Below are 18,645 nucleotides of genomic sequence, written 5' to 3'. Positions count from 1 at the left end.
ACCCATTATATGATCCTTACCATTTTTCTTGGGTCACAAAGCATAATATAGCCTCTTTGTCCTAACCCCCTAGTATCTGCATGTCCACCTGCCCACTTGACACCTTCATGTTCCCACAATGAAGAATATGGTGTCAGGTCCTGGATAGCTCTCCTAGCCTGGCAAAGAATACAATGGTGTCAGCTGTGTGATTGAACACGGAGGCCCTGCACCTGATATATTTCACTTCTCAGTACCTAGGGTGCATGTGTGTGCATGCTCAGTCGCTTCAGTTGTGTCCAACTCTCTGGAACCCCATGGGCTGTAGCATGCCCAGGCTCCTGTGTTCATGGGATTCTCCAGGCAAGAATATTGGAGTGGGTTGCCATGCCCTTCTCCGGGGGATTGTCCCAACCCAAGGGTCGAAACTGTCTCCTGCATCTCCTGCACTGCAGGCGATTCTTTATCTACTGAGCCACTGTTTCAACTGAAGCCCTCTTAGAGTTCCGCTCACCCTCTGGCTTTCTTCTTTCCACACACTGGGGTGGAAAGGGCTGGCTTTCTATACTTTTATACTATCTGTCAGGAAATAACAGCTATCCATATTCTACTTAATTTTTAGGTGCAAAAAATCTTGTGGCTGCAAGTGATCATGATTTCAGGGTAGAAATGAAAACAACTTGGTTTAGCATTAGCAAAATATCAACTCAGCCAGACATTTGTATAAATTAGTACAAGAAATATGTAAGGGGTTAAGACTGGGGTAAATGGGTCAGAAAAGACATGCTTAAGGAAGCAACTCTGAACTGTGTTGAGGATGAATTCCCTGCCCAATTTTGGATAGCTTGTATGCACACAGGCAGGATGAGGGGCTAGAAGTCCTTAACATATATTAGAGGACAGTTGGGAAGACTCAGTGACCAACAGTCACCTTCACTAGCGTGCCTTTGTGTCTGATGATCCATAGATATCTCACTCTGTGTCAGCAGAATCCAGAAGGTTCACTTCCTCCACAGTGGCTGACAGCTAGACTACATAGCAGAGTGCGTGAAGACTGGGAGAATTCTGTAGAAGTAGACATGTAAGGAACTAACAACTACTGAAAGAATTCCCTTCCTGGGTGGGAGAGATCAGTGATTAAGAATTATTTAAAGTCTAAAGGGCAGAGTTTTCACTTCAGAGCCATGAGATTAGATTGTAGGGGAAGGGAACCAGAAACACTGGAGCTGATCAAAAACTGTAGATGGTGGCAGGTCCATGTCTCCAACCAAGATGCAGTTATGGGACTGAGGGCCAGTCTTTGGGAAGCTGTTAGCAAGCCAAGTGCCCAGCACAGAGCAGAACTGGTAAAACAATTAGTTCTGATCCAGTAAAGTGTTCATTTCAGGTACTGACAGGGGTTAAATTGATAGACTTAGTACCATACCATTATGCAAATAGAGAGTGTGAAAGCTGCACCAGACTAGACCACAGGAGCATTCTGAGATCAGTATTCCTCCTAGGTATTTAAAGGGTTCTTTAAATGCAAATATTTCCTGGGAGAGATAAAGATGGTATTATCCAGCTTGGAGTAAATACCTCAGTTATTTCATTCATTGGTTGTTTTATCAGAAACGTTTACATGTAAATCACTGAGTTAGTGAGTGGGAATAAAATAAGATCTTATCTTCAAATTGGAAGATAAGACCACATATATATATATATATATATATATATATATATATGTAATATATACACACACACACACGCCAATGAAATAAGGTATAAAATCTGTTATGAGAGGGCTAGATAATATGTGAAATTTGTTAGGATAGAGAAAATAATTCAGATTAGGACAGACTGGCAAGGGCTTCTTAGAAAAGAATGTTTTTTTTTTTTTCACTGAGCTTTGAAAGAAAGGAAGGGTCTGAACATTTAAATTTGGGAAAATAACATTTCAGAGAGAAGAAACAGCATGGAGAAAAAAATCTGTAGGGTTTAGGGAAACAGAAAACTGTTTGTTTTGGAAATAATATAAATGACATAAGGGCAAGTTAGGTTCTGGTCAGGAGATTGGGAGATCTGTGGCAAAGGAAAGAGAATGACTCAGTTTGAATTGTGGAATGACCCAAGGGGAAGCTTCAAAAGAGCTCTGGGTGGATCAAGTAGGTTTGGCCACATGAAACCCATTTCCTTAGTGGGGAGGCAGGGAGAGAGAAAGTGCAGAAAATGGAAAAAAAAAATTATTTTGTCACCATTCTGCCATCTGCTTACTTTAGCTGAATCCTTCCATTAGGTTTTTGGGTTGAGACCAGTACTTGTCTATAACCATTTTATGGTTTGTTTCTAATGAGAAAGAAAAGGCTAGAGTCAGATGCTGTATGAATAAATGGTGAAAATACATTTTTTAGGTTTTGTTTGTTTGTTTCTAACACCTTCCCAGTGTTGCAAAGAAGTGAAACAATTATTGCACCTTTAATTTTACCCAAGTTTTAAAATTTCTTTTTTTCTATTTTTCCTTCCAATTTTCTTATTTTTGAGTTTTGAGCAATCAGAGGTAATGCTGGAATGCACAGAAGGAAAACACAAAATCAAGGAATGGAAAGGAAAATGATAGACAATATCAACAAGTTTCATCTTGTTCACATTTTAAAATCACATTTAAAGTAATCTAGGGCATTTGGAAATTGAAGGGTAAAATGTTTCTATTATATCCTTTAGCACCTGTGAATGACAATCACAATACTGATGCAGGACTAACTAGAGGCTTTCAGGATTTACCTGGGAAGTTCTCATTCACCTGTTGCACAAGGTAATGAGGCCTTCTCTGCCCTGAATCACTGAAAGAGAATCTGGGTGTGGCAGGTTGCACAGCTGAGAGAGGATTTGTTTGCATAAAGTCTTTTTAGTTCGTTCCAACAGTGAGGGCACCTTCTTACTTGTTGGCAAGCATCAAACCTTTTTTTTGTTTCCTTTTATAGAAATAATTTCATATTTACAAGTTGTTCTTAGATATACCCACCCAGTACATACATGTTTACTTTTTGCTTTGCTTTTCCACCTTCCCAGAGCAAGCTGCACCCTCTTCTCCCGGTTTCAGGTGAGAAATTTGAATTGTGGGTATTGTAGTTCTTCTCCCTTTTAGGGTTTCCGGTTGAGCAGCCTGGAGCCATACCAGGACTCCTAGTCCCAGGTGGCTCAGTAAGTAAGAATTCAGGCGCCACATACAGAGCAAGGCACGTTTGTAAGGAGTCCTTGGTTTTGGGTAGAAAGACTTCCATTCACTCTACCAAATAATGTTCCTGAACTGAAGAGACTGGGGTTCATTTCTGCAATTGTAAGTGCTGCTTTTAAAAATTAATTCTTTTCACTATTGATATATGGTGCAAATAGGAAATTGTGTCATTTCCAGAGCAATTGAATAAAGTAAATGTTTCTTCCTTCCCAAGGCCTTCTTGGGAAAGAAAAAGAGAAGGTAATTGATGCTCTGTGGGTTTGTGGGACATGGTTTAGAATAAATTTTAACACATAAAATAAACTAATACCTGAGACATGGCATAGGATGAAATAATTTATGAAAAGAACAATAAGACATGCTACATTCAAAGTCAGGTATAAACAACAACAACAATAGAACCCCACTTTGACTTACTTCAAATATGTGGATGGTTGAAATCCTTTGAAACTTTTTTTTTTTTAATTTTTTTATTAGTTGGAGGCTAATTACTTCACAACATTTCAGTGGGTTTTGTCATACATTGATATGAATCAGCCATAGATTTACATTTCAAAAGGCAACAGCTGTGTTGAAAAGACTGTGGATGTTAAAGTCAGATAAAGTTAGATTCAGTGGCCCCACTTCTTATTAGATGTGTGAACTTTGGCACAATATGGAGGTAGGTATAAAACCTACCTCACTGGATTAATAGTATAAATGAGTTTTGTGCATTATACTGAATAGATGCATAGACAATAGCTACTGGAGGGTGGACTTTCTTCATAATGAAGTTTCAATTCAGCTTCAAAAACAGATTAAAGGGATAATTTATTGTAGGATTCCACTTATATGAGGTATTAAGAGTAGTCATATTCATAGAAACAGAAAGTAGAATAGTGGTTGCCAGGGACTAGGGAAAGGGGGAAATAGGAAATATTTAGTAGGTAACGAGTTTCAGTTTTGCAATTTGAAAATGTTCTAAAGATTGATTGCACAATAATGTAAATATACTTAACAGTACTCTACACTTGCTCTACACTTACAAATGATTAAGATGGTAAATTTTACATTATGTGTTTTTAGCACAATTAAAAAAAACCAGATCAAGGAGTGTGTAGTGAGAATTCTGGTGCCTCTTATTTATGAAAGTATCTCTGATTCCTTAAAACATGTCTAAATCCATTTTCAGTGGGTCTAATTTTAGGGTTGATATTGGATCACCTGTGTTAATCTCTGGTTTTTACATAATAATAATTAGCAGAGAGGATAATGCAATTTTGCTGTATTCTTAAAGTCATCACTACTTTTATGGAGATCCTTTTACATCCTCCATAACTTAATTATGTGATTAATTCATAATAGTGAGATTTCATCATTACTGTACAGAATGTAGGAATTGTGAAGTCATAGTTTGATTACAACTTAGTTGAAAACTTTAGAAACAGCTTATATGTTTTATTTATTTTTGTGTTCTTACCTTCCCTGGAGCTAATTTATAAACAGATAATTTTATGTGTCTGTCTTAGAGATAATAAAGACTATTAAGACAGGATCTGTTAAACACCATCCTGTCTTAAAATGTATTAGCTAATTTGGAGGACAAAAGACAATTTGAAATTAAACTAATTTTAAATTTAATGGCATACAATGAAAGTATGTCCTGGTTGAATTTTTGGAAAATCTTCTCTTGAAAGACTACACCAATGCCTAGCTGTCTGTTAAAACTATGTGTCTTCTTTGGTATTTGGTGATAATTGAAGGTGATGGTAACTGCTATTTGTGACAAGTGTGTGAAGTTTTGCATAGGATATATCATTTAAATGTAAACTCTCTCAGGAACTATGTCAGGAAGTCCAGAGTGAAAACAAAGGAGAAGGAAAGCTGCAGAATCAGTTGATAAATATAATATACTATCTAAAAGGGCATTACTTTTGCTGTTGAATGTCATCTGTAGTCTCCTGTCTCTAGGACATGTCACTTATTCACTTAACAGTTACTTCTAGCAGTCCTACAATGTGCTCCCACTGGGCTGGGCTTTGGGGTTAGACTGACTGAGGCGTAGCCCTTGAGGGGATCCTATTCCACTAGAGGAGGTATGTACTCATAAATAGCCAAAGGCAGAAAGTGCTAATTCATCAGTCACTCAAGTCATTCCTGGCCTCACTGTTGGTTCATTCCCACTGATTAGACACTCAGGATCATGAGATTAAAGAAGTTTCCGTAAATCTTTGCTTGAACTGTAATAATTAGAGGACAGAAAAAAATAAATTTGAAAACTTGAATGTGAGTCAAAAACAAAGTGGAATGACTTCCCTGAACATAGAAGAAATACATACCCAGAATCTCGGAGGAAGGGGAGTTCATAGCGGCTGGAATAAATAACAGGTGCTGGGAATGAAAATGGAAGAGGGGGATGGGAATTCAGTAACAAAACAACAACAATAATAATTTAATAATAATAAATGATAACAGTCAAATGCTTTTGAGTTTTTAAGCTTGGGCCTGAGAGAATAACAGTAATACTGAAGCAAAAGAGAGGGAGCTAGTTCTTGTGGGGGAAATGTGTCTCAGGCAACTTGAAATTGGAGCTAAGCTGACCTTTCAGTGGAAAGGTAAACTATGTTGTTAATCATGTGGAATTGGAATTCTAGAGAGTCATCAGAATTGGCCAGAGAAATAGAGACAGCAGGCAAGCACCTCCTTCAGTAAAATGAAACTTAGTTCTGTTCTTCCTCCTGCCTCACTCATAGAGGCATGCTGAAGAAAGAGAATCTCCAGGTATCTAGGGATGGAAAGGGGAAAGAAGATTAGATTGACTGCTTCAACAGCTTTATTTTGTCTTAGGGTTTCTCTGTTGATTACTATAGTCACCACCTTGCTCAGCGATCACGCTTCTTTGTAGGAGCCTTCCTGGGAAAAAACAGAAACATCATATGTAGCCAGGAGAACGACCACTAGGTTTACTTTCCAGGAATGGTAGAAGGGAGTTTTTGTGTCTTCTGTTTCCATTTGGAAGAGCACTTAATTTGGAACTTTTCTGAAAAAATACAATACATAGTAGATTTCCATTTAAAGATAGACAGATACCATAAAGCCTTGCACACTCACCTCCCAGCCTAGAAAAAAAAAATTTTTTTAGAAATTAAAAAAAAAATCAACTGCTCTACCTGGTTCTGTTTCTCACTTTCCTACCTCAGCAGTCACTGCTTTTCGGACTTTGTAGATTCTCTCTCTATTGTATGTTTTATTCTTTTATCTGCCCTTATTTTTATATTTTACTATTTCTACTGCCATGTGAACATATCCATAAATATTATATAAACTTGTTTTAAAGTTGAAAGATTTTATATGAACCCTAGAGTATACAGTGTTCATCTGCAACTTGCTCGGTTCCTTTAACCTCATGCTTTTAAGGATAATCCATATTGATTTTTGTAGCACAACTTATTAGTTTTCATAGCAGCATGGTATTTTGCTATCATAAATAGAATTATAAATAATATTCTTATACATGCCAGTTGTATACAAATGTAAGATTTATCCTAGTGAATATTTTGTAGATTTGCTGAACCATAGTCATGTATATCTTCAAATTTATGAGATGCTGATGAGTTGCCTTATAAAATATTTACCCCATATTTTTTTCATAGACAATGAAGGAGAATTCCTGTTTCTCCCTAAGCTCAAGACACTTGTTTATCTTAAATGCTCTAAATAAATAATCTCCAGATGTAACTGAAAGCCAGATACTTGTGGCATCGTGGAGACTCAGATATGTTTGTAGCATTGTAATCTCTAAAATATAGTGCAAAATTTGATCTTAAATCAACTTCTTTGTTTCTCAACCTATGGTGTGAAAGAGCAACTGAATTTTCTATTTATTAGACATTGTTGTTGTTCAGTCACTAAGTTGTGCCCGACTCTGTGACTCCATGCACAGCGGGCTTCCCTGGCCTTCACTATTTCCCACAATTTGCTCTAATTCATGTCCTTTGAATCACTGATGCTATCTAACCATCTCTTCCTCTGCTACCCACTTCTCTTTGTGCCTTCAATCTTTATCAGCATCGGGGTCTTTTCCAGTGAGTCAGTTCTTTGAAACAGGTGGCCGAAGTATTGAAGTTTCAGCTTCAGCATCAGTCCTTCCAATGAATATTCAGGGTTGATTTCCTTTAGGATTGACTGGTTTGATATCCTTGCTGTCCAAGGGACTCTCAAGAGTCTTCTCCAGCACCACAATTTGAAAGCATCAATTCTTTGGTGCTCAGCCTTCTTCTTTCTTTTTTTTTAATCAGCCTTCTTTATGGTCCAACTCTCACATCTGTACATGACTGTTAGACCTTTGTTGGCCAAGTGATGTATCTACTTTTTAATACTCTGTCTAGGTTTGTCATAACTTTCCTTCCAAGGAGCAAGTCTTAATTTCATGGCTGTAGTCACTGTTCACAGTGATTTTCAAGCCCAAGAAAATAAAATCTGCCACTGTTTCCACTTTTTCCCCATCTATTTGCAATGAAGATGGGACTGGATGCCATCATCTTCGTTTTTTGAATGTTGAATTTTAAGCCAGCCTTTTCACTTTTGTATTAATATTAATAATGATACCATGTACCAAATACTGTCTTAAGCCCCTTAACTAAAATATATTACTTAATTAATTTGAGGGTTAAGATAATGATGTTCTGCCAGTTTTAGAGATAAAGAAACTGATTCACAGAAATACCATGTCGATAGTAAGAGGTGGCGGAATTTGTATCTACTCAGACTGTTCCAGCTAAGAAAAGTGATAAAAGGTAGGTGGGAACAGACTGGAAAAAGAGACGTGAGAGTATCATAGTCTTAAACTTCCAAAACTTTAAAATCTAGCCACTATTTAATAAGATCAAAAGAGCATAAAGAAGTGTTGAGAAGTGTCAAATAAGTCTATATTTGTATGGAGAGAATTTAATTTTGCCTAGGAAACCTGGAAATGTTTCTCATAAGTGATCAAACTTTACTGAGCCTTGGAAATTAGAGAAAGGAAGTTAAAGAGGCAAAAATAAAGGGAGTAGCTACTTATAAAATGTAAGGAAATGGAAAATACAAAATATATTTGGTAAAGTTAATTCATTCGGCCATTAACTCAACAAATAATTTCTGAACATCTGTTGTGTGTGAGGCACTGACCTAAACTGTGGGACACAGCAGTGAACAAAAAAGACCCCATCTCTCCCCTTAGGTAAGTGTGCTTGGTGATGTAGTATTTGGGGCACTGGGGGCAAAAGATGAAGGGAATAAGATTGGAAAGATAGATTGCTTATAATTATGAAGCATTTTCAAATATCAGCCTAAGAATCGTGCACTTTATTCTGAAGGCGGTGAGGGATCAGTGTGAGTCACTGTGGGGCGAGTGGCATCATTCACTTATTTATTCAGTAAACATTATTTCAGTGGGCTTCCCAGGTGGCTCTAGCGGTAAAACCCTGTCTGCCAATGCAGGAAACATAAGGACAGGGTTCAGTCCCTGGGTCGGAAGATCCCCTGGAGGAGGGCATGGCAACCCACTGCAGTATTCTTGCCTGGAGAATCCCATGGACAGAGGAGCCTGGCAGGTGACGGCCTGTAGGGTCATACAGAGTTGGACATGACTGAAGCGACTGAGCACGCAAATACTAATTCAACCTGAGCTTTACTCAGTCCTGGGGATACAGAGATTGAGGGAGTGATAAGCATGTGTATACAGTTGATAATGCTATGTGAGAAGTAAGGTGGGGGTTGCAAAGGATAGGAAAGCCTAACAGAGGCTGGAGTGTGTGGTGAGAAGAGGGGGGACCATGGTAGGAGATATGAGAAAGTAGCCAGTTTTGACCTTATGAAAATTTATCAGAGTAAAACTTTAGGTAGGTCTCCTTTCCAGTTTTTTAATGTTCAAAAGAAAATAAATTTTATTAGTTGACATATCATTTCATATATCAAACTCTTTGATTTTCTGAAAATTTCTCCTCAATACCTATACATAAATATAATTCTCAATCCTCAAACTAGAGTGCCAGGAGAAGCCTCTTTATCCTTTGCTACTTGAAAAATAGCAAGTCTCAAGCAAAGTGAACAATCTCTGCTTACTAAACCATTCTCTTTTTGGGTGGTTTTAATAAACTGAAAATTCAATAAAAACATTGTTTTTGAATATCAATAATTGAACATTGTTTTCTAGTTATAAAGGTTAATTCCTCAGTGTTTACATGTAGATTGCAAGCATACAGTATGGATATATTTTTATGTTCTGCCTGTAATCCAGCCTATTTTTCTGTATTATCATGTGTTAAAAAAAAAAAGTATGTTATAGCTCACCTATTTATGGAAAAATATAGACTCATTTATTCAGTCCATGGTGTTTCATTCAAGTTTCCAAATCTTATTTAGAAATGACTTGGTCAGTTATTTGGGAAGGGCATTTCACTTGGATGTAGACACAGTTGTGTCAGAATATGTCAGGGCTGAAAAAGTCTCCAGACTTTGTGCCAAATAGAAAAACTTTAAAAAATTAAGCAATGAATAGAGGCCTTACTATGTATGTAAATATATTTACAAAGATATTAAAGAAAAAATGTAAAGTAATTCTTGCCACAATAAAAAAAATGCAAATAATATGTTAGCATATAGAACGTGAAGTAAGCTGAAACTCCAGGTTTCAGATTTTTCATTTGCGAATTCTCTCCTCATAAGTATGGCATGGCAGCTGTCAGTTTTTTCCAACTCTTTCCAGTAAGAAATATTGTAAACTTATGGAATGTCTAGTGCCTTTCCTTTTTTTACTTAATATATTTCAGTGATTGACCCATATCATTGCATATGAAAAGACTGCATTATTTTTTCCCACAATGGCTATGGATATGCCAAAGATGTTTATTGGTCTCATATTAATGATTTTTACGTAATTTCTAGTCTTTGGCTACAGTTAACAGAGCAACAGTGGCCAAGGAGGTTAAATTGGAAAAGTTGGCCAAGATTCTAAGATAACTGTTTTCTGACTAAAATCCCAAGTTGGGGATATTTTCACAATTGTTGACTCCTCACCCACCTCCAGGTTATAAAGAAAAATAAAGGAAGAATAGAACACTGAGAGGATTTTATGAGAATGATTTTTGAAGAGCTAACCCAGTGTGGAGAGGTAGAAGTGAGGGATGGCCTTTTTTATCTCAAACTTAGAGGAAGTGGCTTTGCTATATACTCCTGGAAAGCTTAATGTGTTTTCCTCTAGAAAACCAGAGCTGAGGGGGACATCTCTAACAGAAGAATTAGATGTGTTGCTCAGTTCACAGGTGGTGCAGTCACAAGCTTCTGAGGATTCCCCAAAGCTCACGCCTATACGTGTGCACACACTCACCCCCATACACAGTGTCAGTAATAAACGCTGCAGAGGTGAAGCCAACTTTCAATCACACTAATAGAGTAAAAATGTTCTGTTTTACTTCTCCTTTTTCTTCCCTGTTCCCCAATTTTGGAGGCTTCAGTAACAAGAGCTTGCAAGCTGGGTGATGGAGGAAGTGAGGTAGAAAAAGAGAAGGTGCGCACAGCACTCTGTCCCCAGAAGCCTGTAGACTTGTAGGGCGCGAGAGCAGGGAGATCGGTCATACACCAAAATGTTAGTATGCTGATGGAAATATTGGATGGGGCATTCTAATTCATGAATCAAAACTGTATTTTGCAACTTTAAATAACCACAGAATTTTCTTTAAATCTCAGAGTAACCAAAAGATACATGGGGCCAACTGGGGAATTTTCGTCAGTGGTATTGGGAAAAACTCCCCCCAGTGAATACATTTTTAAAAGGAAAGCAGTGGACAAAAATACAACTGCATTCTGATTCATCTCACAAATTGTTTAAAATGGTTACATATATATCTTTGCCTATATGTAAGGGAAACTCTCATTCTTAAACAAAGACAATATATCTATGAATTTCCAGAACAGAGTAATTAACTTGAAGTAAGAATAACTGAAACTAAAACTACTATAGACAGAGTATAGAGAGTATTTCTAGTATGGTAATTCAGTATGGTAATGTGTCTTTTAAAATTAATTAAACTAGTTAAAATTTAGGTTAATTAAAATTAGCTAAAATGAAAAATTTAGTTTCTCATTTGCATTATCCGTATTTCAAATGTTCAGTAGCTACAAGTAACTATTGATTATGTGATTTGATAAAGCAGATATAGAATATTCCCCAAATCACAGAATTTTTGGTCCCTATCACAGATATTAAACCATTTAATTCTCACAAAACATAGGGGGAAAGTTATAGTTATTGTTCCCACTTAATAAATATGAAAATCTAGAATCAAAGAGGTTTAGATTGGCTCCTTGGATTCCAGGTCCCCTGTTGTTTCCTCTAAATCACACTGGTTGACCCTCAAGGCAAGAAGATAGAAAAATCAGCTTCACTCTACTTTCAAAATACAATGGGGGATATCCTAAAATCTAGAAATCCCTAAGAGAAGGGAGATTTGCTCATCTCATGTTACTGGATTGGTGGGGATGAGTCTTATTTCTAGTTTCTCAGTCAGTTCAGTTGCTCAATCGTCAGACTCTTTGTGACCCCATGGACTGCAGCACACCAGGCTTCCCTGTCCATCACCAACTCCCAGAGTTACTCAAACTTGTGTCCATGGAGTCAGTGATATCATCCAACCACCTCATCATCTGTCATCCCCTTCTCCTCGTGCCTTCAATCTTTCCCAGCATCAGGGTCTTTTCCAGTGAGTCAGTTCTTTGCATGAGGTGGCCAAAGTATTGGAGTTTTAGCTTCAGCATCAGTCCTTCCAATGAATATTCAGGACTGATTTCCTTTAGCATGGACTGGTTGGATCTCCTTGCAATCCAAGGGACTCTCAAGAGTCTTTTCCACCACCACAGGTCAAAAGCATAAATTCTTTGGCACTCAGCTTTCTTTATAGTCCCACTCTCATGTCCATACATGACTACTGGAAAAACCATAGCTTTGACTAGACAGACCTTTGTTGGCAAAGAAATGTCTCTGCTTTTTAATATGCTGTTTAGCTTTCCTTTAAAGGAGCAAGCGTCCTTTAATTTCATGACTTCAGTCACCATCTGCAGTGATTTTGGAGCCCCCAAAGTAAAGTCACTCACTATTTCCATTGTTTCCCCATCTCTTTGCCATGAAGTGAAAGGACTGGATACCATGATCTTCATTTTCTAAATGTTGAGTTTTAAGCCAACTTTTTCACTCTCCTCTTTCACTTTCATCAAGAGGCTCTTTAGTTCTTCACTTTCTGCCATAAGGGTGGTGTCATCTGCATATCTGAGGTTATTGATATTTCTCCCAGCAATCTTGATTCCAGCTGTGCTTCATCCAGCCCAGAGTTTCTCATGATGTCCTTTGCATATAAGTTAAATAAGCAGGGTGACAATATACAGCCTTGACATACTCCTTTCTTGATTTGGAACCAGTCTGTTGTTCCATGTCAAGTTCTAACTGTTGCTTCCTGACCTGCATACAGATTTCTCAGGAGGCAGGTCAGGTGGTCTGGTATTCCCATCTCTTTCAGAATTTTCCACAGTTCATTGTGATCCACACAAAGACTTTGGCATAGTCAATAAAGCAGATAGTAGGTGTTTTTCTGGAACTCTCTTGCTTTTCCGATGATCCACCAGATGTTGGCAATTTGATCTCTGGTTCTTCTGCCTTTTATAAATCTAGCTTGAACATCTGGAAGTTCATGGTTCATGTACTGTTGAAGCCTGGCTTGGAGAATCTTGAGCATTACTTTGCTAGCGTGTGAGATGAGTGCAATTGTGCGGTAGTTTTAGCATTCTTTGGCATTGCCTTTCTAAGGGATTGGAATGAAAACTGACCTTTTCCAGTCTTGTGGCCACTGCTGAGTTTTCCAAATTTGCTGGCATTTGTAGTTTCTAATACAGCCTATTTTACAATCTATAATATTTATTCATATATATGTAGTTTCAACTAAAAGACTGTTTTAATGAATGGGGAATATTTTAGTAGCAATGTTGTTGTGTTGTGTTAGCTGCTCAGTCGTGTCTGACTCCTTGCAACCCCACCCCATGGACTGTAGTCCACCAGGCTCCTCTGTCCGTGGGATTCTCCAGGCAAGAATACTGTAGTGGGTTGCCATTTACTTCCCCATTAGTAGCAATAGTGAAGTACTAAATAACTACTCTTAACTAATATTTCCCCTTCACTTTTATATGGTTCTCTAAGAAACTACTCAGTGACTTGGTTATGTATAGATTGTTTTAAGATGAAGTTTACTTTCTATTGTTTTTACAAAATAAATATACACAATTCACATTGTGAACCGTTGCTTCACATTAAACATATAATGGTGTGAGCACATAACTGTTTTATTGGAGAAAATATGAACCCAGATGGCTCAGCCTTGAGTCCATTTCATAAACACTTCATGACACAATGGGGCTCACATTGTATCACACTGTTTCTCACGTATCTCCTACTCTTGTATCTCCTGACCCCAGCTATTCCTTTCATTCCTGTCTGTTGTTACTGCTACAGACTGTGTCCCCCTTCCTCTGGGTCTAACCTGTCGTGTCCAGCTCTTTGCAATCCCATGGACTATACAGTCCATGGAATTCTCCAGGCCAGAATACTGGAGTGGGTAGTCTTTTCCTTCTCCAGGGGATCTTCCCAACCCAGGGATCGAACCCAGGTCTCCCGTATTGCAGGTGGATTCTTTACTAGCTGAGTCACAAGGGAAATCCTACCAGCACCAGTTCAAGTCATCTTTATATTTGATCCTTAAATTCAGATGATATAGTGTCACTTCTTTCCCTTTACAATATATGCCTTTAAATAAAGAAACATGAAAACAGAAATTTATCCTGACAAATAATAACCAGTTATTTGAAGACTTGAAAAAAGAAGGATGAACATCTATCTGGGTTGGTTTAGGTTGACACTTTCCTGGGTACTGAGTAATATGAAAAACACTCAGCAATGGCTATGCCACGGACGCTGACTTATCAGAATGGATGCTGGTCAGCATATAGTTCCCGGTGTTCTCACTGAGTATCCACTCTGCCTAGAAGCCATGAAAAGATTTCCTGGCTTTTATAAACTTCCAGTATTAGATAACACTCATGTTTCCAGTCTTGGGTGGCACGGGATGTCTTGGGAGCCTAACTATGAGGATATTTCTCTTGATTCAAGCAAAGAATAAATGAGGTACTGATGGTTGAGAGGATTGCCTTGGCTTCCCTTTTATCTGATTACATTGCTTGATCTCTCATGTCTTGAGTTGAGTTTGGCTGTTTACTGAAGTTGAAATTCCCTGTTCTTAAACTATGCTCTCTTGCTTGTTGAGGTTTGACAGCAATTTACTTTCTCTTTTAGGATTTGTTGTTATGATCAATAAGTTGGTTGAAAATGTTGATACCAGAAGTCTCTCAGTGACCTGTTTTTTTTTCATGGGTGTCGTGATTTTCTTCAGTTTTTATTCTTATTATTTTGAAATATAACTTAGTAGAGGTTGTTTCTGAGAGAGACAATTTTATGTTCATCTGTAGCTCTCTGTTTCTAGTAATCTTTTAAGTGAGTGTGTGTGTGTGTGTGAGAGAGAGAGAGAGAGAGAGTATGCATATAAAATGCTATAGCCATTTGTTTTTCTTTATTCTCTTTCTAATAATTGTAGAATAATAAGGGTTTCCAAGGTGGTGCAAGTGGTAAAGAATCTCCCTGCCAATGCAGGAGGTGCAAGAGATGCAGGTTTGATTGCGGGTCCCGGATGATCCCCTGGAGTAGGAAACGGCAACCCACTCCAGTATTATTGTCTGGATAATTCCATGAAGCGATGAGCCTGGTGGGCTACAGTTCATGTGATCCCAAAGAATCAGACATGACTGAGCAAACGTACACATAATTTACTTGGGCTTCCCTGGTGGCACAGTGGTGAAGAATTCACCTGCAATGCTGGAGATACGGGTTCGATCCCTGAGTCAGGAAGATCCCCTGAAGAAGAAAATGGCAACCCACTCCAGTATTCTTTCCTGGGAAATTCCAAGGACAGAGGAACTTGCCAGGAGTTGCAAAGGAGTTGGACATGACTTAGGGACTAAACAACAACAGCAGTAGTTAACTCACCATTGCTTTAAAACTGTTCAAAAGACCTTTTTCTTTTATGAAAATATGTTTAATTCATAAATTTCTTATTGATTAACTTTATAGAACATTAATTTTATTCATTTTAAAATCTAAGCCTTTCAGTATAAACAAAATTATTTTGAAATACAATCTATTTTTTATTAAAAGCAAGTGATAAGAATTGCAAGCGGATTCTTATCCCCTCGTTCTAATCCTATTTTAGAGCATGGTTCTAAGTGATTATTTCTTCATGTTTGTGCAGTGATCTTCACGTTGTTGGAGGGTGTGGTGGGGAGGATAGTACTAGAGCACAGGTCAGGAGGGTGCCAGGGTGTCCACTGTGCCGGGCAAGGCAGGCCAAGGCAGGCCACGCCTTTACCTGTAACTTCAGTGCTATGTCCTGGGTTGAGCTGCTGCCACATTCTCTGCCATATACTCTCAAGTCCCTTATGTGTATAAATCCCCTTTGCCCTGATAGCTTTGGCTGGGATGGTGCCTTTTTTTTTTTTTAATGTGCCTAAGCAGGAGAAGGTCAAATCTACCAACTCTTTATCTGTGGACCACATTCCCACCTTTGTAGCTAACGATTTTCTCATCTACTTCCAGCTTCTTTGTGCGAGTATTGTATAAACCACATAATCTGTCTGTGTCTCAATTTCTTATCTGCAAAAGGAGCTAGTACTCTGGCTACTTTTTCTGCTAAGATAGTCCTGAGGATTAATGAACTGACTTTCAAAAGCACAAGTGTCTGAGATGATAGGCCCTCCATAAATTCCAATTACAATTATTACTATCCTCCATTTTACTGCCAGGAGAATAGTAACTCAAATGGGATCTAGTATTTATAAACAAGTTTGCATTTTTAAAAGTATTTTGTTATCTTTAATAACTTAGAAAAGCCTCTCCCAGCACAGTCTCAGCATCATGCTTCTATTGATAAAGGATTCATATAGATCTTTTTCATGAACTCTTCATTGTTTTGCTGATTCAGATTATTATTTTTCAATCCTGTTTTGTCTCATCCTTGAAGGATTTGTTCTCTATCAAGGCTGCTTGGGGGGTATGGGGTTTATTCTTCTAATTGAATTATTGGGATAATATAAATATAATTTGACTTATAAATTGTTAACCCTTATAAAGATATTGCTTCGTTAGAATGGAAATTAAGAGATTAAAATTGAGGCTGAGATCTGTATTGAGAACTCCAGAGGGAGGCTTGGACCAGGGGCAGACTTCAGGAGCTTATCAAATCATGATTGAATTATCAAAAGGTAGAGCCTGGGCAGAATGTTCACTTGTCCAAATAAGCTTTCAGCATTTACCTTGGGCAGGTGATTTCTTTTCATCCCCTCCACCCACTAGGAGACCAGCATACATTAAACTGATTCCTTGGCCGTACTGCTTTGTTCATTGTTTACAACCTGAAACTGTTTGGATACACTTGGCTCTTTATCCCTCTTGATCTCCCATGTTGCGTTTGGATCCAATGCTTAATTCTGGTTCAGAAAAGTCCCTGGGACTTTACCCAGGCACTAGTTTAATTAGTGCCAGGTTTTTCCCATCACTCATGAAAGGGGATCAGGCATTGCTTTGATCTAATATCTTTTTGGCAACAGTTTGCTTCTCTTCCCACCAGTTTCCTTCATGCCCTGGGTATCCCGTGTTCTCTGGGACATCCAGATGTATGTAGTCTTCGTGAGGTTTCTTTGCGAATACCCAGATTTCAGAACTTCCTCTTCTTTCTTTCTCTACCTGGATGAGTCAGTCTAGTAACTGGAAGGCAGTCTGCCTCATGACTTTGGTGTCTCAGGATTTCATCACTAGAGAGTGCTATGTTCTTATGATCCATGAAATCATTTATGTTGAAATGGTTTTTACTAAATAAATATTTCTATAAATGAAATCACATATATATTCTAGTGGACAAAGGAAGCCTATATATTATAAGGATGAAAGTAAACAATAAATGATAGCTTTGGAAGAATTTCTCCTAAAAACAAAAATGTTAAGTCTACTATTAGTTGATCAAAATTTGTTTTAAATTTTTCTGTTTCATCTGAAGTTGAGTGTGAAGAATAATGACTTTAAACTTCATTTTTCACACATGGATTTTTAAAACTTTACAGGATAAAGTTTGTCTGAAATCTTTGTACATCATATAATTACATTCTACTTTCTTAGTTTTTGTCTAGAGGCATTTGTGAAATAAACCATGCTCTCAAGTTTTCTCAGTCCTCAGAATTTATTGATGGTGGGAACACAAGGACATGTACAGATTTACTAGCAGACAAAAGAATTTGATATATATTATGTGAAAAATCAGTCAGCTCAACATTTTAAAATGTCCAAGAAAGAAAAATAAGTTGTCATTAAGATTCCACAGAATCTTTATCTTAGCTCTGCTTATTTAATACACAAAAAATGCAGAGTCACATGATTTTTACTCAAGAGGGTCAAAAAGTTTACATCTGTTAGTTTCACATAGGAAACAGGCAAGGCGCAGAACCAATTGAAAGGAAACCTGAAAAGAAGATATTGCCTGTCTTCCCCCTGGGAGGGCCTGGGAGGAGCAAAAAGAAAATAATGATTGCTGTCTTGTTAAGAAAACCTTAGATTCTCTTTAATTTTTAACAAAATTAAAAATTATTCAGTCCTTTTCAAATACCACAATTTTAATGTAAAGCTCATATTGGGATTAACCTTTCTGTTGTAACAAACATAAACATCTGGCATTCACGGAACCTGAGAACTGATGTGGACCTTATTACCACCTCTGTAAGTGTTTTTAGATAAACCACAGCAGTTTCCATATTTATAGAAGATGACAACTGAATTTGATTGGTACTTATCAGATATGTATCATGGGAACTAGAGGTTCTGTGGAGTGATTTCAGAGCTCCCACTGCAGTGAAAGTGGTGGCTAGCAAGGTGACAGTTGTGGGCTATTCTCCCCTTACCTGTCGACCAGATGAGTTTTTCTTTTATTACTTTCCAAAATTTATTTCTTTAAGTTTTGCACAATATTTCATTTTCAGGAATTGTTCTTCTACGCATGAGAGAATTATGTTTGAAAACATTCACTTATTGCTAAGGTCCTTTCATTTCTAAAGATAAGTTTTCTGTATATGTATACCAACATACATTGTTATATATTTATACACTACCTTTCCCCAATGTGACTTAAAGTACCAAATCTCGAAATATACATACATAATAAAATTGAAAACCATTAACAATAAAAGTTAAGCCTCATAAAATAATGGCAAGGTATAGTAGGTTGGGTGAAGAGATTAATTATATTAAACAAAAAAATCAGGGATATGAGAATCTATTTTAGTGTACAAAATCTGTC

At 37.5% G+C, this 18,645-nt stretch overlaps 1 protein-coding gene across 2 annotated transcripts in view; it reads left to right on the top strand.

Annotated features, from left to right (window-relative positions):
- Positions 1-3,177: 3,177 nt before the first annotated feature.
- Positions 3,178-18,645, top strand: part of MACC1 (MET transcriptional regulator MACC1) — an 80,061-nt gene continuing 64,593 nt past the window's right edge. The window contains exon 1 of one of the 2 annotated variants that reach the window (XM_043873354.1): positions 3,178-3,295. The gene's annotated coding sequence lies outside the window, so the exon portion shown is untranslated. The remainder of the gene's footprint in view (positions 3,296-18,645) is intronic. The other variant, XM_043873353.1, reaches the window with a different exon arrangement.

Source organism: Cervus elaphus, chromosome 18, assembly GCF_910594005.1.
Source record: "Cervus elaphus chromosome 18, mCerEla1.1, whole genome shotgun sequence".
NCBI classification, from domain to species: Eukaryota; Metazoa; Chordata; class Mammalia; order Artiodactyla; family Cervidae; genus Cervus; species Cervus elaphus.
The sequence above is the reverse complement of the archived record's forward strand: the minus strand, read 5'-3'. Positions and strand labels throughout refer to the sequence as shown.